Source organism: Dromiciops gliroides, chromosome 4, assembly GCF_019393635.1.
Source record: "Dromiciops gliroides isolate mDroGli1 chromosome 4, mDroGli1.pri, whole genome shotgun sequence".
Lineage (NCBI taxonomy): Eukaryota > Metazoa > Chordata > Mammalia > Microbiotheria > Microbiotheriidae > Dromiciops > Dromiciops gliroides.
The window spans coordinates 227,373,189-227,394,474 of NC_057864.1; the positions used below are offsets into that span (position 1 = coordinate 227,373,189).

Genomic DNA, 21,286 nt, shown 5'->3' on the forward strand with positions numbered 1-21,286 from the left:
AGTATATTTTAAGCATGTAAGTGTATTTTTAAAATGCGTGTATATTTGCTTTATGTGTCAGTATTTCTATCTCTGTGGACATGTATCTCTGGGGATTTGTAATTTTGTGATTCTTGAAGCATGTTATTTAATCTCCACATTAATCTGTAAAAAATAGGGATAATATCTACCTTTTCTACCTCACTTCTTTTCATCATAGTGATATTTAGAAGATAGAATAGTAAAAGCACTTTGAAAAAATTGAGCACTATACAATGATAAATAAGGGAGTAACTTTGAAAAAGTCAAATACTTTGACAAAATACTTTGTCATTTTGAGAAGGAATGAAAAATTTTCAACACATTTTTGTAACTTGATGGGAATATCTGTGAAATGATTTCTTTAAGAAAAATGGGATATGAATAATATAAATGCATGTACTTTTAAATCATTCAACTTTCTAATGAAAAAGCACAAAAGCACTAACTCTGGACTCAAAGGACCTGGAATCAAAGTTCTATGGCTGATGCTTACTACTTGTGATGTTGATTAGACAAGTCACTTAATTTCCCTGGGCCTCAGTATTCTCATCATTAAAATGAAAGGGTTCTACTAGATGTCTTCTCAGATCCCTTCCAGGTTTACATTTATGATTTTATCATTTAGATCTGCCCCTTATCACCCATCATGCATCAAATGCTTGTCTCTATTGTGTAGCCCAAGCCCACTTATGAAGTGAGGGGAAGAGAGACATAGGCCTTTCTGCACAACCTTATGTATTAATATGGCAGGAAGACCATATTGTGTAAATGTGTCATACTTGATTGATTTTTTTATTTAAACATACCAGATTTTACACACCTAAATGAATATTATATTCCAGTAATGCTGCTTGTTGTTAGTACATTTTGTACTTTTGGGAAGTTACTTTCAAAGCTAATTTAGAAGTCACACATGCAAAGGTAGTCTTACTACCTTATAGCCACACCCACCTTGCTAAAAAATTAGGGCCATTCACTATAGCAATTGAAATGAAGACTTTCTGAGTTTGAGTAAGTTGAGAAAAAGTTGATCAGTTTCTTTTATTCACTTTATTTCCTTCATTTGGTGGCAAATGCCTCTATCATATGATAAGATAACACTATGTCTGAATTAAAGAGAGGAAGAAGAAACCCATGAACAAGACTTACATGTCTAAAAGATCTATTAAAGGACATTTACAATTGAGTGGAGATGGGAATGGGGTACTGTGGGACTCCAAAACTGGAGTGTGGTGTGGCAGGTTGGGGTACTGATGTGGTAGCTTCAATGATGGCTTCTCAGCTTTCTGTTTTGGTATGCAAGTCTCATGTGAAAGCTATTGCTTCCTGACTAGTCTTAGGAATAGGAAAAAGTGTCGATGTGGTCAGTTACCCTATACCACTTATCCTGGGCCTGGGATACTTGGTCCACTACATTAATGGGGTTAGGAAAGGTGACATCAAGGGGCATGATGACTTTGGCTCTGTAGTCCACTGTAGGCTGATGGGTGCCATCTGCCTTCCTCATAGGCCTGTAGGTTTCTGCATGAGGACTATTGGTAAATGCCCCCATTAATTTGTCCATTTTTAACTTGGGCTATAGCCAGATTTAGTAGCTGCCCCTATGCTATAATTGCATGATCCTTAAAAACCAAGAACTCAGTCACTGGCTGCTGAATGTGTTAGGTCAATTTATATGCAACTTTCTTGTGCTAGGAAATTCAGATTCCCCTTTCATTATCCCAGTTAGCCTCTTCCAGCATCCAGTGAACTAATTGTTAGACATAGGTAGGGCCTATTTAGAGGACTCTTACATCATCAGAAGGGCCCTGGCCATGGGGGTGCTGCTTGCTATAGCTGGACACCTAATATCCCAACCTCCATATTTGTATCATATATTGTTATTTTAAAACACAGATTGTGGTGAGTGGAAATATATCACTTATTAAAATCATCAGTAATATTTAAGGACATTTTACATGAAACAAAACATATTTAGCCCTCATAATAGCTGTGTAATAGAACCCTAATTAATTAAACCTAATTATTCTTCCCTACCCTGGATATTAGTGTTTTGGCACAGGGATATAAGAATTTTAAAAAACTGAAGTTTTCACAGTCAAAAGAAAATTGAATAATAATGTACTCAATTAGGCTCAAGGCTTTAGTTTTATTGAATTTGTCATTAATCTATATCCAATCCATTTCTAGCTTGGAGAAAGATGTTCAAACTAGAATAGTCCTTTATACTTTCTACCTAAGATGACTTCAGGTAACAGAATCTCTAACCAAGGGGGAAAAATATGTTAACATACAGTTTGGGGTTAACACTCCACAATAGTCACCATTCAGTTCCTTCCTGGACCACTTCCTCTTAAATGTTCCTTCCAGTGATCAGTATCTTAACTTCAAATTTCCAAAAAGAATAACCACTGCTGGTGTGAGAGAAGACAACGATCCTATGTAGACAAAGAGTTACTCCATTTTCAAAGGAAGGCCCTAGTTAGTTTTTGTTCTTTCTATTTTCCTAAAGGGAACTGCCTGGAAAGGGTTTTATGCTAGAGAAGATGTTTCTTAATATTGATAGAGAAATATTGATAGTTTTTTAAAACAAGCTTCCACACCCCCTTTAATCACTGGGAGCAATAATAAGTGGGCTATCATATTTGTATGTAGGGGCATATGGTTGCCTTGGGGAGTGTTTTCTGATCATCTCTATTCTGTGGCAGGGTGTAGATGATAGGCATGATAAGAATGAATCAGTGATGGGTGGAATGTGGAAATAGAGGGGACAAAGGGAATAGCAATGTAGTTTTATCTTGTAATGGTTTCCCTAAGTATCTCTGGTGATTAAGGTATGTTTATATGTATATTTACATCTGTTCTCTCAAGATGGTTGCTGCTGAAAACAAATCCTCTGCTAGAAAAATCTTCCAATAACCCGGACAGAAAATAGAGTTTAATCATAGTTTTGAATTAGACCTCTATGTTGTCCAAACTGATTTCAGTCTTATCCTGATTTTAAATCTCCCTTGTAAAACTTTAAAATTCAGGGGTTCACTATTTAATCTACCAAAATAGACCCATTTTGATCTCAAACAATGTAAACCTTAACAGTGAATTGGTCTAGTTTTCCCAGATATGGTTGCTATTATTTCTTTCTTTTTGCAGTACCTTTGAAGTCACACATTCTCTGCATAAGTTTAACTGTCTTTACCTGGGAATTCTCCAAAGCACACTAATATTCCTAAGAAGACACTGAAAAGGGCAGCTAGGTGGTGCAGTGGATAAAGCACCGGCCTTGGATTCAGGAGGACCTGAGTTCAAATCTGGCTTCAGACACTTGACACTTACTAGCTGTGTGACCCTGGGCAAGTCACTTAACCCTCATTGCCCCGCAAAAAAAAAAAAAAAAAAGAAAGAAAGAAAGAAAAAGAAAAAAAAAAGACACTGAAAAACAACAGTTAGTATTAAGAAATGAAATTACAGGGCTCCTGTACATGATTTGTAAATATCCTATATTTAATTTGTAAATTAGCCTCTTTAACATTGGGGGCCCAAACAGAAACTTTGCAGCTTTTTCAAACTCCTCAAGATCACAGTACACATGTCCCTGCTGAGTTCCTCTTAGTTTCTTAAAATAAGGAAACAAAATCCTTTTTTCCAAAATAATGTATGGAGAGAAAATTGTCCTCCTCTAAGGAGATCACATTTCTTTAAATCCTCCTTGTCACCTCTATGCATCACCTTTAACCTTTAGGAAAGAGGCATAGACAAGTTATCTATCTTCAATGTCTTAAATGTGAGAATCCCACTAATCCCAAGGGATTAGTCAATCTCATTACTGGAATCAGAAGGGAGGAAGAGCTCAGAAGCTTCAGGACCTGATACTGAATGAGGTGCTATATAGAAGGGTAAGAGGAGACAGTGATGGATACATTGGAATTAGGGGACATTTCAGGATAGGCCTAGGTTCAGGTAGGAAACTCAAGGATGATGTCAATTCTTGATCATATACCAAGATCCCTCTGGGGTCCAGTCAAAGGCCACATGCCTGCTATCACCTGGTGTTTGGGGAAGGTCATGAACCTTAGGCAGGCATGAGGGAGGAAAAAAAATCCTAAGTGGTACCAGCTTTGACCTTTGTATTCTTTCCCTTTGACTAAGGATCTTATCCCAGGTGCTCCAGAGCCAGTTTAATACAGAATAATGATAACATCTTACTTTATATAGCATTTTAATGTTTATAAAATGCTTCACATCTATTATTTCATTTGGTCCTTATGCCAACTTTGGAATTATTATCCTAGGGCCCAATCCAAGTTAATACCAGTCAATAAACATTTATTAGTCACCTACTATGTTCCAGCTACTGTCAGAAGCATTAGTTATAGAACCCCGCCCCCCCAAAAAAGCCAAAAACAAAAACCAAACCACCCTTCATCTCAAGGAGCTCACCATCCAAGGGCAGAGAATTTGATTAGTGACTGAGTGTGTGCAAACTGTCCCACTTAGGCCACTTGATACCAGACCATGGTTCAATTTCACATCCTATTTAGTTATCTACCCAAAGTATCACACTTTCTTTGGCCCAGGGCCCCCTTTCTCCTTGATTCCCCCTTCTTTTCTCCCTCCTTGGAATAAAACTCTCTTCCCTGGTCACTTCTCCCCTATATGTGTTGTCTTTTAAAAAAATTATGTCACCAATAAGCACATTTCCATATAGAAAGAATAAAAACAAGAATGGATCTCAAATATAGTTTTAAAAAATATTTTATTTTCCCCCAATTACATACTAAAACAATTTTTAAACATTTGTCTTTTTTGTTTTGAGTTCCAAATTCTATCCCTTTCTTTCTCCCTCCCTGGTCCCCTTGATGAGATAGTAAGGAATACCATACAAGTTATACATGTGCAATCATGTAACACATTTCCATGTTTTTGTTAAAGAAGATTCCAACAAAAAAGGACAACAAAAAGAAAGTAAAAATAGCATGCTTCAGTATGTATTCAGCCAATATCAGTTCTTTCTCTGGAGGCTGATAGCATACTTCAACATGCATCCCTTGGGATTATCTTGGATCATTGTGTTACTGGGAATAGCTAAATCATTCACAGTTCTTCATTGTACAATTACTGTAATACAATGTTTTTCTGGATCTGCTCCCTTCACTGTGCATCAGTTCATGTAAGTCTTTCCAGGTTTTCTGAAGCCATCCTGCTTCTCATTTCTTATAACACAATAATATTCCATCACAATCATATACCACAGCTTGTTTAGACACTCTCAATTTCCAAATCTTAGCCACCATAAAAAGATCTGCTATAAATATTTTTGCACAAATAGGTCCTTTCCCCCTATCTCTTTGGGATACAGACCTAGCTGTGGTATTTTTGGATCAAAGGGCATGCAGTTTGATAGCCCATTAGGCATAGTTCCAAACTGCTCTCCAGGATGGTTGTAACACTTCACAACTTAAAAGCATGTCTTACATTTAATATAGTAGTTCTTGCACTCTCCTGCTTGTATGGAGCAACTAAATGGTTAAGTAAATAGAGTGCTGGGCCTAGAGACAGGAAGACCTGAATTCAAATGAAGCTTAAACACTAACTGAATGACCCTTGACAAGGCACTTAATCTTTGTCTGCTTCACTTTCCTCATTAGTAAAAAAACAAAAACCAAAAGCAAACCTATAGGGGCAGCTAGGTGGCACAGTGGATAAAGCACCGGTACTGGATTCAGGAGGACCTGAATTTAAATCCGGCCTCAGACACTTGACACTTACTAGCTGTTTGACCCTGGGCAAGTCACTTAACCCTCATTACCCCGCCTGTCCTCCCCCCCCCCCAAAGCAAATCTATAAAATAGCACTTACCTCTCAGGGCTGTTGTGAGTATAAAATGAGATAATATTCAAGTGCTTTGCAAACCTTAAAGTGCTACATAAAGTACTATTGTTTGTGTTCTTTCTGCTTTTTTCTATAATTTACAAAATGTTTCACTGATGTTCTTTTCTTTAACATAATTATTTGCCCCCTGTTCCCCCCATAAATATCTTCAAAGAAAATAAGATATGTAACAGGTGAATTTACATTCAATATAACACAAATCCACATAATATCCTTGTCTGAAAATATGTCTGATTTTGCCAACAGATTTGAAGCGTGAGCTATCACTAGTCTTCTGGATTCACCAATATTATTTAATTGCAGAAATGCTAGCTATAGGAATAGGAATGGGGACTATACTTGTGCTTTCATTGTTATATGGAGAAATTCCCTCTACCTATGCAGATCAGCATCTTCTTTGCAATGTATAAACTTGGTGAATTGCCTAGAACACAGAGAATTTTAAGTGATTTAATGAGTATCACACAACCAGATTGTGGTGGAGGGCAAGATTTCAACCCAGCTTTTCCTGGTTTGGATCCCATCTCAATTCACTGTAGCATAATGCCTGGTAGGAAGTTCACCTCTCAGTTTTTTAAAAAATGAAGTTGATTTACTCCTTTATTCTCCCCTTCTCTGAAAAGTTCTACAAGTATTCCCATAAGTTTTTTTTTAATCACTCTTTTCTTTTGGTCAAAGTGGAGAGGGGGTCTAGATGTACAAAGTATAAGGGAGGGCAGTCATGATTAGATAGCCAACACCCCAGTGGGGTTGAAGTTCAAGAAGTTGCATAGTGTTTGCATTTTTAAAGGACTGGCTATTAAATAGAAAAAAATCCTAGGATCACAGGAACTTGAGGGCTTAGGGTGGTGTGGGGAAGCCTGGCTCAGTCCCATATGATAAATATTGGGTGAATATAATGGTTTGACTAGGTATCAGGAGAGAATGTAGGTCAGAATGAGGAGGGATAAGTTCATGGAATAGATTTCAAGGTTGTCTAGTCACTCTCTGAAGAGAGACCTGAGCAGAACTATCCCAACCATTGCCATGTTAACCATTCACCAACATATTCCCCACTTCTCAGCTGTACCATTCCCATAAAATCCTATGAAGGTGTTCCAGCTGCTATTCCCTCCAAGTAAGTGGTCATCTAGGAAGTTATGTGTTAAACTAAGATTTTGAACTCCTTATTAGTGTTTTTCATACACAGTGCTCCATCAAAGGAGAAAAATGGCACAACTGAGGTCAAGTTCACTCTATCCTGGAAAAGCCCATTGAAAAATTGAAACTCTGATATGCTATCCCTGGGGTATTAGATAAGTAGGTGTATGAGTGTGTGTACACACACACACACACACACACACACACACACACACACACACACATATATATATATGTATATGTATATATATATTTATTTATTTTTAAAAGTGAGGCAATTGGGGTTAAGTGACTTGCCCAGGGTCACACAGCTAGTAAGTGTTAAGTGTCTGAGGCCGGATTTGAACTCAGGTACTCCTGACTCCAGGGCTGGTGCTCTATCCACTGCGCCACCTAGCTGCCCCCGCATGTATATATTTATATAGGTACATATGAATATACATATATGTATACACATACACACAGCTATGCATAGACATGTATATACACTGTGCATGTACATACATACATGTAAACACAAATAGGCACACCCGCACATACATATATAAGCATATATACACATATGTATATATACATATATGTGTGTATACATGCATGTATATGGAGAGAGATTGTTAAGTATTATTAAGTACGTCTATTAAGTATTTATTTTGTACCATGATTTGTGCTAAGTGCAAGTGATGCAAAAATAAGAAAATAAGACAGTGAAAATGTAGAGACTTATGGGTCATGTGATCAACATGGAGAACTAGCCACTTTCTTAGGTCTTCTTGACCTCTCAGACTTCTCCAAAATAATAATTATGCACAAAAGATAAAACAACTTCAGCTGTCTTTTTATGATCTAAGACACTATGAAACCTAATGGGGTATGGCAAGGGCTGTCCCTACCATGTAACATTGGAGCCTCAGGAAAAGACTAAAATTACCAAAGATATAAGAAAGAGGAAAAGTCCCTAAATGGTTTATGAGGGAAATAAATGTGAAAATAGATCGACAGAATAGAAAAACTTCACAGTGGCAAACCACCAAAAAAAACAAAAAAAGAAAAAAGAGAGAGAATAAATGATTGGGTCTGCAAATATACAGAAATAAAGGACAATCTGGAAGAAAGAAAGCACAATAATATTAAAAGAAAATGATCTCTATACAAGCAAAACATTGATCTCAAAGGCAGGATGCATAGAGACAAATGAAAGATTATAGGTTTCCCAGAATATGACAAGTCAAGACATCTGAACACAATAATGCAAGTAGCATTATGTAAAAACCGTCTAGATCTTTTGAATACAGAAAACAAAGTACTAATCAAAAGAATCCACAGATTACCCCTTGGGGAGAAAAACAGTATGCTGCAAACTCTAAGACACATAGTGGTTAAATTTAACAATTTTAATGACAAATGACAAGTTCTGAAATCTTCTTTTTTCATTAAAATTATTAAATTTAACCATTATAAGGTTTAGAATTTGCAGCATATAAGAAAGGAAATTTGAATAATACGAGGTTATTCACACCAAAAACCAAAGGAGGGTGTGAAATCATGTGTTCCAAAGAGGAAAATAGCTCAAGATGCATCCGAAGGTAACATACTCTGCAAAATTGAGCCTAATTATTACTGAATAAAATATAGATGCTCAATAAAAAGAGGCATTTGAAGCATTCCTAGCAAAAAAACCCAACTAGAATGGAACAAATTGTTTTGAAAACACCACAGAGAAGAGAAATACAAGAAGGACAAATACATCAACCAAGGAAGGGACAGGTAATAGCAAATAAGAAAATATTATTATGGGGAGGGCAAAGGTCACAATCAGGGACATAAGAAAATTCTTAGGGTGGGGCAATACTTCTATCCCATCTATCACGTGCAAGAATTGGTGTTTCTGAGGGCAAGGCACAACAGAAAAGAAGGATCAGGGAGCAACATCTACAAGGTAATAATATAGAAACTGTTTAGAAGATGGAACTCAGAAAGGTACCTTGGAAGCTTTAATTTCATGAGGAATACAGGAGGAATAAATAAGTATAAGGACCATGCATCAAAGAATAAAAGTCTAGAATTGATAGAAAAGGAAGAAAAATAAAGGGAAATTGGAGAGGAGAGGAAGGAGAATTTTATTTTACTGCTTCACTGAGAGAGAAAAAATAGGTGAAAAATAGAAAAATAGATAAAAGGAAGAATGAAAAGGGAATTATTAAGTAACAGGAAATTCCAAAACCAAAGAAATGAGTGACAAATGGGAGGGAAATACTTTGAGTCAATGCAAATAGGGTTGCCTTAAAGGAGATTAAGCTAAAATTCTAATCTGGGGGGATAAAAGCCCAATAGTACAGACAAATTTTAAAAAAGATAACTCTTTCATAATTTTGAATGTGAATAGATTAAACAATCTATTAAAAATTAAAAAGTGATTTGGGGTGAGAAAACCCCACAGTCTATTGCTTATAAGAAACACATCTTTAAAACAAAGACATACACAGTAAAAATGAGTGACTAGACCAAAATTTTCTACACATCAGGTGAATCCAAAAAAATAAGAATTGCAACCATGCTACTAGAAGAAGCAAAAAATATTTACATTATAAAAAGAGACAAACAAGTAAACTATATTATGCTCAAAGGAACCAAAGACAACAAGTCAATATCAATATTAAACTTATCATCCCTTCATAATCAATTCCAATCTATGCTCTCTGTCTAAATTTATTCCTCTCATTTGCCCTAATACTCAGAAAGTTCTTATGATTTAGACATATCATCTTCTCATGTAGGAATGTAAACGGTTTAACCTTTTAATTTCTCTCATGATTTATTTTTCCTGTTTACCTTTTTATGCTTCTCTAGGGTCTTGCATTTAAAAGTCAAATTTTCTATTCAGTTCAGGTCTTTTCATCAAGAATGCCTGAAAGTCCTCTTTTTCATTGAAGTCCCATTTTCCCCCTGGAAGATTATATTCAGTTTTTCTGGGTATGTGATTTTTGGTTGTGATCCCAATACCTTTGCCCTCTTGACAAAGCTTGACCTCCAATCCTTTAATGTAGAAGCTGCTAGATCCTGTGCTATCCTTACCATGGCTCCATAGTATTTGAATTGTTTCTTTCTGGCTGCTTGCAATATTTTCTCCTTGACCTTGGAGCTCCGGAATTTAGCTATAATATTCCTGGAAGTTTTCATTTTGGGATCTCTTTCAGGAGGTGATTAGCAAATTCTTTCAATTTCTATTTTACCTTCTGCTTCTAAAATATCAGGGCAATTTTCCCTGACAATCTCTTGGAAGATGATGTCTAAGCTTTTATTTTTATCATGGTTTTCAGGTAGTCCAATAATTTTCAAATTATCTCTCCTGGATCTATTTTCCAGGTCAGCAGTTTGTCCAAGAAGATATTTCACATTGCTCTCTGTTTTTTGGTTTTTTTTATTCACATGGATTTGCTTTATTGTGTCTTGGTTTCTCATAAAGTCACTAGCTTCCATTTGTTCAATCCTAATTCTTAGGCAATTACTTTCTTCAGAGAGGTTTTGTATCTCCTTTTCCATTTGGCTTTTCATGCTGTTGCCCTTTTACTCATGACTTTCTGGCATCGCTCTCATTTCTCTTTCCATTTTTTTCTCTACCTCTCTTACTTTATCTTCAAAGTCCTTTTTGAGCACCTCTATGGCCTGAGAACAATTCATATTTTTCTTGGAAGCTTTGGATTTAGGAGCCCTGACATTGCTATCCTCTTCTAAGGGTGCAACTTGATCTTCCTTGTCACTAAATAAGCTTTCTATGGTTCACAACTTTCTTTGCCTGCTCATCTTGCCCATTATTTACTTGACTTTTAACTCCTTCTTAAAGTGGGGCCCTGCTTCCAGGCTACACTGTCCCAAGATTCAGGGGGTCCCAGGTGGTATGATTTAAGGAGGGGCAGGTTCTTTACTCACCTAGCCTATGCTCTGGTCTGTAAATAATCCCAGGCCAACTTGCTAATTAACCAGGCAACAAAAAGTTTTTGGCTGTGGTTGTTAGCTCCAAGGAGCCTGTCCCCCTCACCCACCTGGGCCTCTGCCTCTCAAGTTTCTTCCTGGTTCCCTGCTGGGGTAGGACAACTGAATTCCTCCTCAGTTCCCACAGATAACCCTGTATTCTCCCCATCCTAGCCAGCTGTTCAGCTCTTTCATCAGACCATGCATGAACTTAGTTCCAGAAGATGCTGGTGCTGCAGCTGATTCAGAGGCTCAGGCTAATTTGATTTTTAAAGTCCTTTTAAAGCTCTTCCAGGAATTCTTTTTGGGCCTGAGACAAATTTGCATTTTTTTTTTTGAATCTTCACCTGGAGCCATTTTGTTACTGTCTTCCTCTATGTTTATGCCTTGATATTCCCTATAGCTGTAATAACTGTCAGTAGTCAAGCTTTTTTTCATTGTTTTTTTGCTCATTTTTTGCCTTGATATTTTTATTCAAGTTGGGATCTCTTCCTAAACTGTCCCAAGGTTTGTGTTGAGGCTCTGAATCTTATTGGTGGTTTTCACTGAGCTTCAGGGCTTAGTCACTTGCTTTTGCTGGGTTGCTAAAGTTAACAAAGTCTTTCTGCTGGCTGGCCCTAGAGGAGTGATTTTGTGGTTGGTCAGCCCCAGGGGTGGTGCCTTGCTACTGGGTTACTCTGTTAGCAGGCCCTGGAGGAGTAATTTTGTTTCCAATCTGCCCAAGTGTGTGTGTGTGTGGGGGGGGGGTGGGGGGGTAATCCTACTATTGGGTTGCTATGGTAACCAGTTACTCTACTAGCAGGCCCTGGAAGAGTAATTTGGTTGTGATCTGTTGAGTCCCTGGGGCTGGTTTGCCCTGGAAATAGTCTCTCTGCTGGGAGGTCATAGGGGTAGGAACTTGCTATTAACCAGTCTTGGGCAGGGCTTCACTACTGGTCAGAAGTGGGGTCAAAGCCTCTCTGGTGGTCTGTGCTAGCTTTGGGGTACCTGGTGAAGGTCCCTGCTATGCTGTCCACACTGCTCACTTGCCCAGGGAGTTGCTGGTTTGCAGGTAGGTGGAGCCTCACTGGTGGATTGCCCCCAGGCTTGGAGCCCTGCCTCAGGCCCCTTGCTGTGAACCCAGAAGCTGCTGCTGCTGCTGCTGCTGCTGCTCCTGGACCTCACTTCCCTCCCACCCAGGTAAGACAGAGCTTTCCTGCTGGGCTGTTGCCCTGCTCCTGGGACAATTCAGAGGCAGTTTTGTTGGTTTGGAGAGGAAATTTGGGAGCACTTCAGTGGGTTGCTTCCTCACTCAGCCATTTGTTCAATCCTAATTCTTAGGCATTTATTTTCTTCAGAGAGGTTTTGTATCTCCTTTCCCATTTGGCTTTTCAAACTGTTGACTTTTTTTCTCATGACTCTCCTGCATTGATCTCATTTCTCTTTTCATTCTTTCCTCCATCTCTCTAAATCTTTCTTCTATCTCTCCTACTTTCTCTTCAAAATCCCTTTTGAGGGCTTCCATGGCCTGAGACCAATTCATATTTTTCTTGGAAGCTTTGGATTTTGGAGTTTTGACTTTATTATTATCTTCCTCTGTGGGTGTATTCTAGTCTACCCCTTCACCAAAGAAGCTATTATCCACTGTTTTCTTTGTTTACTCATCTCAGCCTGGAAGCAGATCTCTGATTGAAATCTGATTCTCTATGGTCAGAAGCTTGACATCCCTGTGCCCCTCCCCCACTGGGCTGCCAGCACTCAATTTGACCCACTGGTTCAGAACCAGGGTGCTTCGCCCCAACTCCAGCAGAGACTAGCCACTTCACCCTGGCCAACTGCTGAACCCCCTCACTGGTCAGTGAGCCGAGCCTCAGAAGAAGCTGCTGGCACTGAAGACTCCAAGGTGCTGGAGGCACTGTCTGTTCCTGGCTGGGTCCAGACCCGCTCACTGAGTGGTTCTCTCAGCCTAATTAGCAAGTAAACCCAATTACCATCTTTGGCTGGAAAATAGTCTCACCCTGTTCTTATGTGTGTTAGGCTTCTCTGGTTTTTTTTTTTATGGCATTATTTGGGAGTGGATCGGTTTATCTGGAGATTGTGGGACTAGCAGCCTCTCTTCTGCCATCTTGGCTTTGCCCCCTGATTTCTAATTTTCTTGGGAAGATCTCTTGTCTTTTCCATTCTGTTCTTTTCTTCTATCCTTATCTCTCTCTGGTATTCTCTGGAATTCTGCATTTAGTTAGGTATATCTTTCCATTTTGCTTTCCTTAGTTATTTGTAAGGCTTTATCAGCCATTTTGCTTCCTTTCTCTTCTTTTTCTTTGGAATGATTTCGTTTTGTTTTGTTTTTTGCTACTTCCTAGTGAGCCTCTGTCTATAGCTCTTCAGACACTCTATCTTGTAGATATAATCCCTTAAATCTATTCATCACTTCCACTTCATATTCATAAAGGATGTTATTTAGATCATACCTATGCAGTCTGATGGTTTCCCCTACTTTCTTCAATTTAAGCCTGAGTTTGGCAATAAGAAGCTCATGAACTGAGCCACAGTCACTTTCAGGTGTTCTTTTAATGGACCTTTGATCACAAAGTAAATAATCCATCTGATTTTTATATTGATCATCTGGTGATGTCCATGTGTAGAGTTGCCTTTTGTGTTGCTGAAAAAGAGTGTTTGCTATGACCAACAAGTTATCATAACAAAATTTTATTAGTCTCCACCCTGTTTTATTTTGTACTTCAAGGACAAACCTGCCTGTTACTCCAATTATCTTTTCATTTCTTATTTTAGTATTCCAATCCCCTATGGTGAAAATGACACATTTTTTTGGCATTATTTTGAGAAGGTGCTGTAGATCTTCATAGAACTGATCAACTTTGGCCTCTTTGGCATCTGAATAGTTTGCTTGGAACAGGTATCCTTCTGTCATTTTTTTTTAAAGTCATCTTTTCAATATTTTTATTATGTACTTAATAAACAAAGACATTTAAAGATATAAAGAGGAAACCATAAACATATTAAATTTAACACATCACAAAACTGCCTCTGCATCTCCCTCCAAACTTATATTTTCCTGTTTTTAATGTATTTGTTATTAATTCTCTCCTTTCTTTTTTCCCCCCATCTCTATCACTAGGCAGTAACTCAACACCCAGCCCCCAGTGCCACAGGATAAATAAGAGCTCTCTCCTTTAACATACAAGTATAATCAAACAAAACAGTTCAACACATTGGCCAAGTCTGAAATCTTAGGCACTTCTGGGGGAAAACAGCATTACAAAAGTTTTCTGGCCAAATAAATTCCAACTCCGTAAAATGGAGTGGTCACTTCAGTGCCCACAGGCACTTTTCATTACAAACCAATAGCTAATAAAAATATTCTGGAGAAACTTGTTGGTTTATCATTTCATAAGATTTTTTACCCTTCACTGTTAGAAAAAGGTCGAAATTGGGGAAAAAAACCCATAAGGAGGTACAGGTAAGATTTTTAACATCCAAACATGAGAGCCCTTCCTCCTCCTCAGCGACACTGGCTCCTCAGGGCTTTTATCACTTCACAGGATAGAGGTCTTTCCTCTTCTGTCTGAGAAAGGGGATTTCTTGGTGACTTTTAACCAACTTCTTCAGGTCTATGTTTGCATATATGATAGTTTCCTCAGTGTTGGCTGGGGCCAGGGTTTTTCCCCAAAGACTCACAATAGTGCTATGTCCCCAGGTAACATATGAGGCATTCACATCCCTGGCAGGGGAGGTGGTGGCCACAGACACTTGGCTATCTACAGCACAGCCCTGCTGAAGCAGCTCCCAATGTGCTAGTCCAGTGGTCAAATTAAAAGTACCAGAGTACACCAGCAAGCTGGCATCCTTTCTGAGAGTAGATTTGTGCAACTTCAGCAAAGTGAATGTCATAGAAAATCCCCACAGCCACTTTACAGTAAGGGGTTTCAGATGTGGAGAAACTAACACCAGCACTCAATTTTTCTGATTCTTGGAATCAAATCCTTCCAGGAACGTCAATGTTTACCAAGTGAAGCTTTCTTTGCTTTGTCAATAGAGTTCCATCAGGACCAAATATGTACAGTATTGTAAAAATTTCCATCATCTTTGGGAATTGAACCTCCAGTGAGATAAACTTGGTATTCCTTGGCTAAATCAGAAAGCCTTTCTGTGTATTCACAGGGGATTGTCTCTGCATATTCAGGAAAGTACTTTGTGCCACAGGGAGAATTAAAGCTAGAATTATAATTTTGACTCCTTGGCTTGCTGCCTTCCAGATAAGCTCAATAGCTCAAGTCAGGTTATCTGACTTGACAGAAGTCACACAAAGCTAGATGAGGGCCAAACAAAATTGTGCTATTGTTTTCACCAGAGGTTCCATGGAAGAAAAGCTCCTCAGCACACAAAGAGGAGGCTATGGGGCCTATGAAAGAAGGGACAGAAGGAGGCAATGAATAGAGCAAGAATGCAGGAGTCCAGAGCCTGAAGCAGGAAGAGATGGATCCTGCTCACAACATGGAGGTTTGGAAGTTGAGGGGAGGAGGGGGAAGGAGAGGGAAGTTTAGGGAAGAGGAGAATATAGAGGGGAGGGAAGAGAGAAGGGGAGAGAGAAGAGAAGGAGGGGGAGGAGAAAAAGGAGAGGGGAGAAGAGAAGAGAGGGAAAGGGAAGGGGCCATTCTGTCATTTTTGAGATTATACCCCAGCACTACTTTCCTCTTCCTTTTATTGACTGTAAGGGTCACTCCATTGCTTCTAAAGGATTTTTGCCTACCGTGGTATGTGTAGTGATGACTTGAATTAAATTTAAATTAAATTAATTAAATTTACCCATTCCCATCCATTAATGTTCATTGATTCTCAAGATGTCAATGTTTAAACTATTTCCTGTTTGACCACATCCAGTTTACCTTGGTTCATAGATCTTACATTCCAGGTTCCCAGGTAATATTGATATTTATAGTATTGGATTTTCCCTTCGTCACTAGATACATCCACAGCTGAGCTTCCTTTTGGCTTTGACCCAGCCATTAGTATTGGAGCTACTTGTAGTCGTTCCCCACTCTTCCACAGTAGCATGTTGGACACCTTTCAACCTGATGGGCTCATCTTCTGTCACTGAAGTTGAGAATTGGCCTAGATAACCTGTTCCTTACTCTCTGATATAATTCTTTAAGTTTGTGCCCACTCTACCTACCCAGATACTGTGCGTATTGGTTGAAGAGTATTTCCCTAGTTCTTGGTCAAATTTTAGATTCTGAGAAATGATTATTAATAACCAATATCTTGGGGAGATTCAGAGGTGTCCCCTTTTTTCTAAATTCCTCATTTTAAAAAAAATCCCTTTTTCCTGAAGGATATTATGGATAATAAGATTGCATTAACTCTTCTTGATCCTGGTCAGACCCCATCCAACCTTACAAGGAATTTAGTCTAAGGTGGGGAAGCCCATTGGGATCTACTCTGGTTTGGGTGGAGACAGATTCTTTTGTCTAGATAGCTGAAGGTGAGGGGGGGATGGTCTGAGTAGAGATAATCTCTCTGTCCAAGGGTCACTGAGGTCCCCCTCCCCCTCCCCTTGAAAAGAGTATACATTCTTTGAATTGAAAGCCTAAAGCAATGGGTGGTCTGATATAGCCCTTCATTTTAATATTGCCCACCTCCAATTACATTAACCAATTCAATTTGATTGCTTTTTGATGAACCATCTACTGTTTTTAAGGGTAATTGTGAGTCCACTGCCATGATTGTCTTTGGTCTAAGAGAGATGGTCAAATGATCATTCTTTTATTAATAAAATGATTAAATTACCCAGAAACCATGCCTCTCAACTTTTTAATCATCACAAGATTATAATTATGCTTGAATTGTGTTCTGAGTTGGGGCTAATTTAGGCCAATCTCCTGGCAATTTAGGTTTGATACTGGAACAAAATGAGGTATTCATAGGTCATTCAATAGTTAACAAGAAGAGACATACTTAGCCATAGCAGGGAGACAGATATTCAACAAGAATATGCATTGAGGACACACTGTGTTGATTCAGCTGAGTGAAGCTTCTTTGACTGAGTCTTCCAATGTTATCCAGAGTCAAGAATCACAGTGGCCTGGTATTCCTTGTGACTATTTTGTTCTCAAATAACCAGGAAGTAATGTAAACAGTATGAGCCTTTAGTCCCCTGAGCCAGTCAAGTGTCAAGGATGATTTCAACAGCCTAATTTGCATGGGGGTAAGAGTTAGAATATTGTTGCCAGCATACTCCCCTCTGATATGGGGAAAGCGATAGGAGAAAGCACGTGGGGCCTTAGGATTCCTCTGTAAAGAATTACACTCTCGAACAAGACCTAATCAGGAATAAGAGAGCAGGTTTATTGGGGTACAAGAGAAACCGGCTGGGAGGAAGGTTTTGCCAGAACAAAACGCTTCCCCCCAACTGACTTGTGGGGTGCCATTTTATAGGGTTTCGATGGGGGGTGGGTAAGAGTCTCTTATTGGGTGAGGGGCTGGTGGTCTTCCCGCGTTGCGCTGTGGTAGGAAGAATCCCTCGTGAGAGATCTGGTGGTGGGTGTCAACTTTGTCCTGATGGGTCTAAGCAGTCTGCTGATGGGCGGTTCCAGGTGGTCTTCTCCTGGATTACCTCATCCAGATGCTTAGGAGGACTGGAATGTGGGGTGATGGTCCTGGAGCATGCTCAGTTCAATCTGTGCCGCTTATCTCCGTTAGGTGGGTGTGTGTGTCCTTGATTGTGTTCAAGGAGAGGCCTACTTGATTTCAAGGGAAAACCCCTGAGGTTTCAAGGAAAAGGTTCCTTGAACCCCCCAGAGAATTGTTGGGGTGACCGGGGCCCATAATCCTCCCATGACACCTCCTATGGTGGCAAGATCCTTAAGCACTTTGGACCACTTCACTGACTCTAGGGCAGTTACTGGTCAAACCTGACCTCTAGTATTCAAGACACTTGATATAAACAGCACTTAAAGGGAAAAGAAAAATTATAATAGAAACCTAAGGGGAACCCCCCTCCCCCCAAATACCACAAATAAACACCACAATATATTCCCAGAAGGAGTAACTGAATATAGGAAAATAAAGCCTGGAAATCCCAGGCTTCACTGTCTCCCTTCTCTCTTCCCCTTGGCATTACAGACTCCCAAATATCTTTGCAGTTCACAGTGGGTCTCTAGATGTAATGAGGTTACAATTAGCAGAGGCAGTCCCAGGAACATCAGAGCTATAGCAAGGGCAATGACACTTCCTACATAGTCACCAATCCTAATTACAGATCAGGGAAAATTACTCTAAACCATTACCATCCACTTAGTTTTCCCTGGCAGGTAGCCAGGCCCTTCCCCTCCTTGGGAGCCCTTTGGGTGAGGGGAATACAAAATCTTCAACCCTTGAGAGGTCTCTGAATAACTGTTCCCTTATTCCATGGGGGCTGGATAGACATTTTTGCCTCCTCCTTGTTGCCAGAAAGCAATGCTATCCCTTGTTCCTCCGAGCCCTTCCCAGGGAGGAGTTGTCCTATGACCACTGGGTGGTGTACTGGCAGCAATGTGAAGGAATCAGACTGTTGTAGATTATAGAAAGCAATGGACCTACCTTTTCCCACCATTCACAGTGCCCATTCTTCTTTCTCTGGGCTTCCATTGCTTCTGGGAGTCATTTGGGTGTGTCCTATGCTGGGAACACCACTTTCACCTGGCCACCTTTTCTGAATTTTACATATGTGACCACTACCCACTCTTTCAGAGTCAACTGCCTACATCCCTGTGTTAGGGCTAGACAAAAATTATTACTGGGGACTGTGCTGCCTAAATCCTAGGGCAGAGTGTTGTCATAGGTCTGAGAACTATTGTGTTGCCACTGTTGGGACGGAGTCTACCTCCCAATAGCAGGCCTAACTCTGCACCCCTATATTTTGAGTAAGCATTGTTTCCTTATGTTGGGAACAGCGTTGCTTCTCCTGTGACCAGGCCTGGTTCTACACCCCAATTCAGAGTACTGGTGTAGGCCTCACAGCCACTGTCCCCTTGTATTCAGTAGGAGTGCTGTAGGTGCTGCCAAACTGGGGCCTAGCTTTGCCCTCCTATGTGGGAATCAGGTGTTGCAGGCCAGAGTGTCACTGACCTTGACAGATCCTCCATAGTTGATGAGATCAGGAACTGCCACAAGGATAGCTCAGGCAACTCAAAGGTTCCTGGCCAAATATGTCAGGGCTTAGGTTACACTTTCTGTCAGTGTTCATCCTCTCCAGTGAAAGAAATTTCTCCTTCTGCCAGTAAACCCCCACACTGAGGCACCTAAGAACTCCTGACATCTCAAACTCATCTACCACCAGTTCAGGAGTGCCTAGTTCAGGATCACTCTACTTATGCTCAGAGAAAGACAACCAAGCTGGTAATCCTAAAAGACACTGCCACAATTACCTTTGTTAATATATAAACCACCTGGATTTGATGGAGCTGGCTTATTATCCAAAAGAATCTTATGAGATTAACAAGATCAAAATACTCTCCAACTGAATTCTAAGATGAACCCAGATGATGTGCTAGTGGGTGTCAGGAAAACCCCAGAGTCATTTGGGTGCGACTATCAATTGTCTCTCCAAATGTCTGGGAAAGCAAATATAAGTCCCTATCTAGTGATCTCCTTCCCTAGAATAATAAGTAGACTTTATGGCTCACTGAGGAACACCTTTGTTGGAACCATCCTTATAACAACATCTAAGTGTCCTCGTCCTTGATAGCCCCCTTTTTTTGGATTATATAATCTTATTTTAATGTCTGCTTTTAAATTGAATTGTTAAACTGATTTGCATTTTATACATTCTTGTTATAGGGTTTGCTTTTAAGTTGACTTGTATCATGCTAATGAATAACAATAATGAAAAACAAGATCTGTAACCAGTAAGCAAAAACCTTATATACCATCAGAAAGAGGAACTCTTCCAGCTCATTCTTCTGCATGATTCATGCCTTCTTGTTCTTGGGACAAATAAATTGGTACTATGTTTTTCCTCTCTATCCCTGATCTGGTTTCTCCTGTAGGAGCCCTTATGAAAACAATAATTTCTCTGATCTGTTTATTCTGTAGGAGACAAGCATAAAAACAAAAAAATTGATTACATACCTTCAAGGTACAATTCTTAAGGAATCAGTCACATCTTCATTCTCTCCTAGGTAAATGACCACAGGCAGTTTGTTTTCTATTCTTCCAGGAGTAGAAGGTGCCGCACTAATAAGTAGCCACCATCTTTAGAGACATCACCAAAAGCATAACCAGAAGCATAAAGGCCAATCTGAATTCACTTTACTTTACATTGCCCATTCCCTACTTCAAAAAAATAATTCCGTATGACTATACTAATTGTTCTGAGGTCTGCCTGACTCAAGTCAGTCCCTTTGGTAGTTTATGTTTGATATTGGAACAAAATGAGCCATTTATTGTTAACAAGAGGAGACACACTTAGCTATAGTCAGAGAAAGATATTCAACAAGGATATGCATTGAAGAAACAAGAAGTTGATTTAGATGAGTGAAGCTCCCTCATCAGAGTCATCCATTGTAGTGCACAGTCAAGCATGAGAGTGTGCCCGGAGTGCCTTATGGATGTTTTGTTCTCATATTTTACTGATAAAATTGAGGCTATTCACTGAGAGTTCCCACTTCATCTTTCATCATCATCTCATATCACCCAGATGCTTTCTGACAGTATTTCCTCCTTCACCCCTGTCTCACATCAAGAGGTGGACCTTCTTGCAAATGCTAACCCATCTACATGCATAAGTATTCCTATAACATCCTGTCTTCTCCAATATATTGCCCCCTCTACCATCTCTACTCTCATTGTCTTCAAACTCTACCTTTTAAAAAATTAATTTTACTTTTTCCAGTTACATGTAAAAACAATTTTGGGGGGGGTGGGGCCAAGATGGTGGAGTTAAGACATTAAACGCACAGCGCCCCGATACAATCACCCCAAAAATAACAATAAAAGAACCCTTGGAGCAGAAAAACACACAAAAATACGTGCTGAGAGTTTTCTCCAGCTATAGATAGATTTCAGGGGGCTATGCTGGTCCACGGATAAAGCCTAACCCCGCAATTGGGCCAACACACCAGACACCTGCCCAAGAAATTTGCCCCAGTGCCTCTGAATTGGCTGCAGCATCAGCATCTTCTGGAACCGAGTGCCCGGTCGAGTTGAACGGCTGGCCCGGGGGGGGGGGGGGTGGGGTGGGGGTGGGGTGGGTAAGTGCAGGGGTAACAGTAGACTGGGGGGAAGGATT

At 39.7% G+C, this 21,286-nt stretch overlaps 1 protein-coding gene and 1 pseudogene across 1 annotated transcript in view; both read right to left on the bottom strand.

The window, feature by feature from the left end:
* The window catches only part of LOC122752702 (zinc finger protein 850-like), a 1,092,329-nt gene that overhangs the window by 200,882 nt on the left and 870,161 nt on the right, over window positions 1-21,286 (bottom strand).
* LOC122752711 lies at window positions 14,551-15,436 on the bottom strand (annotated as a pseudogene).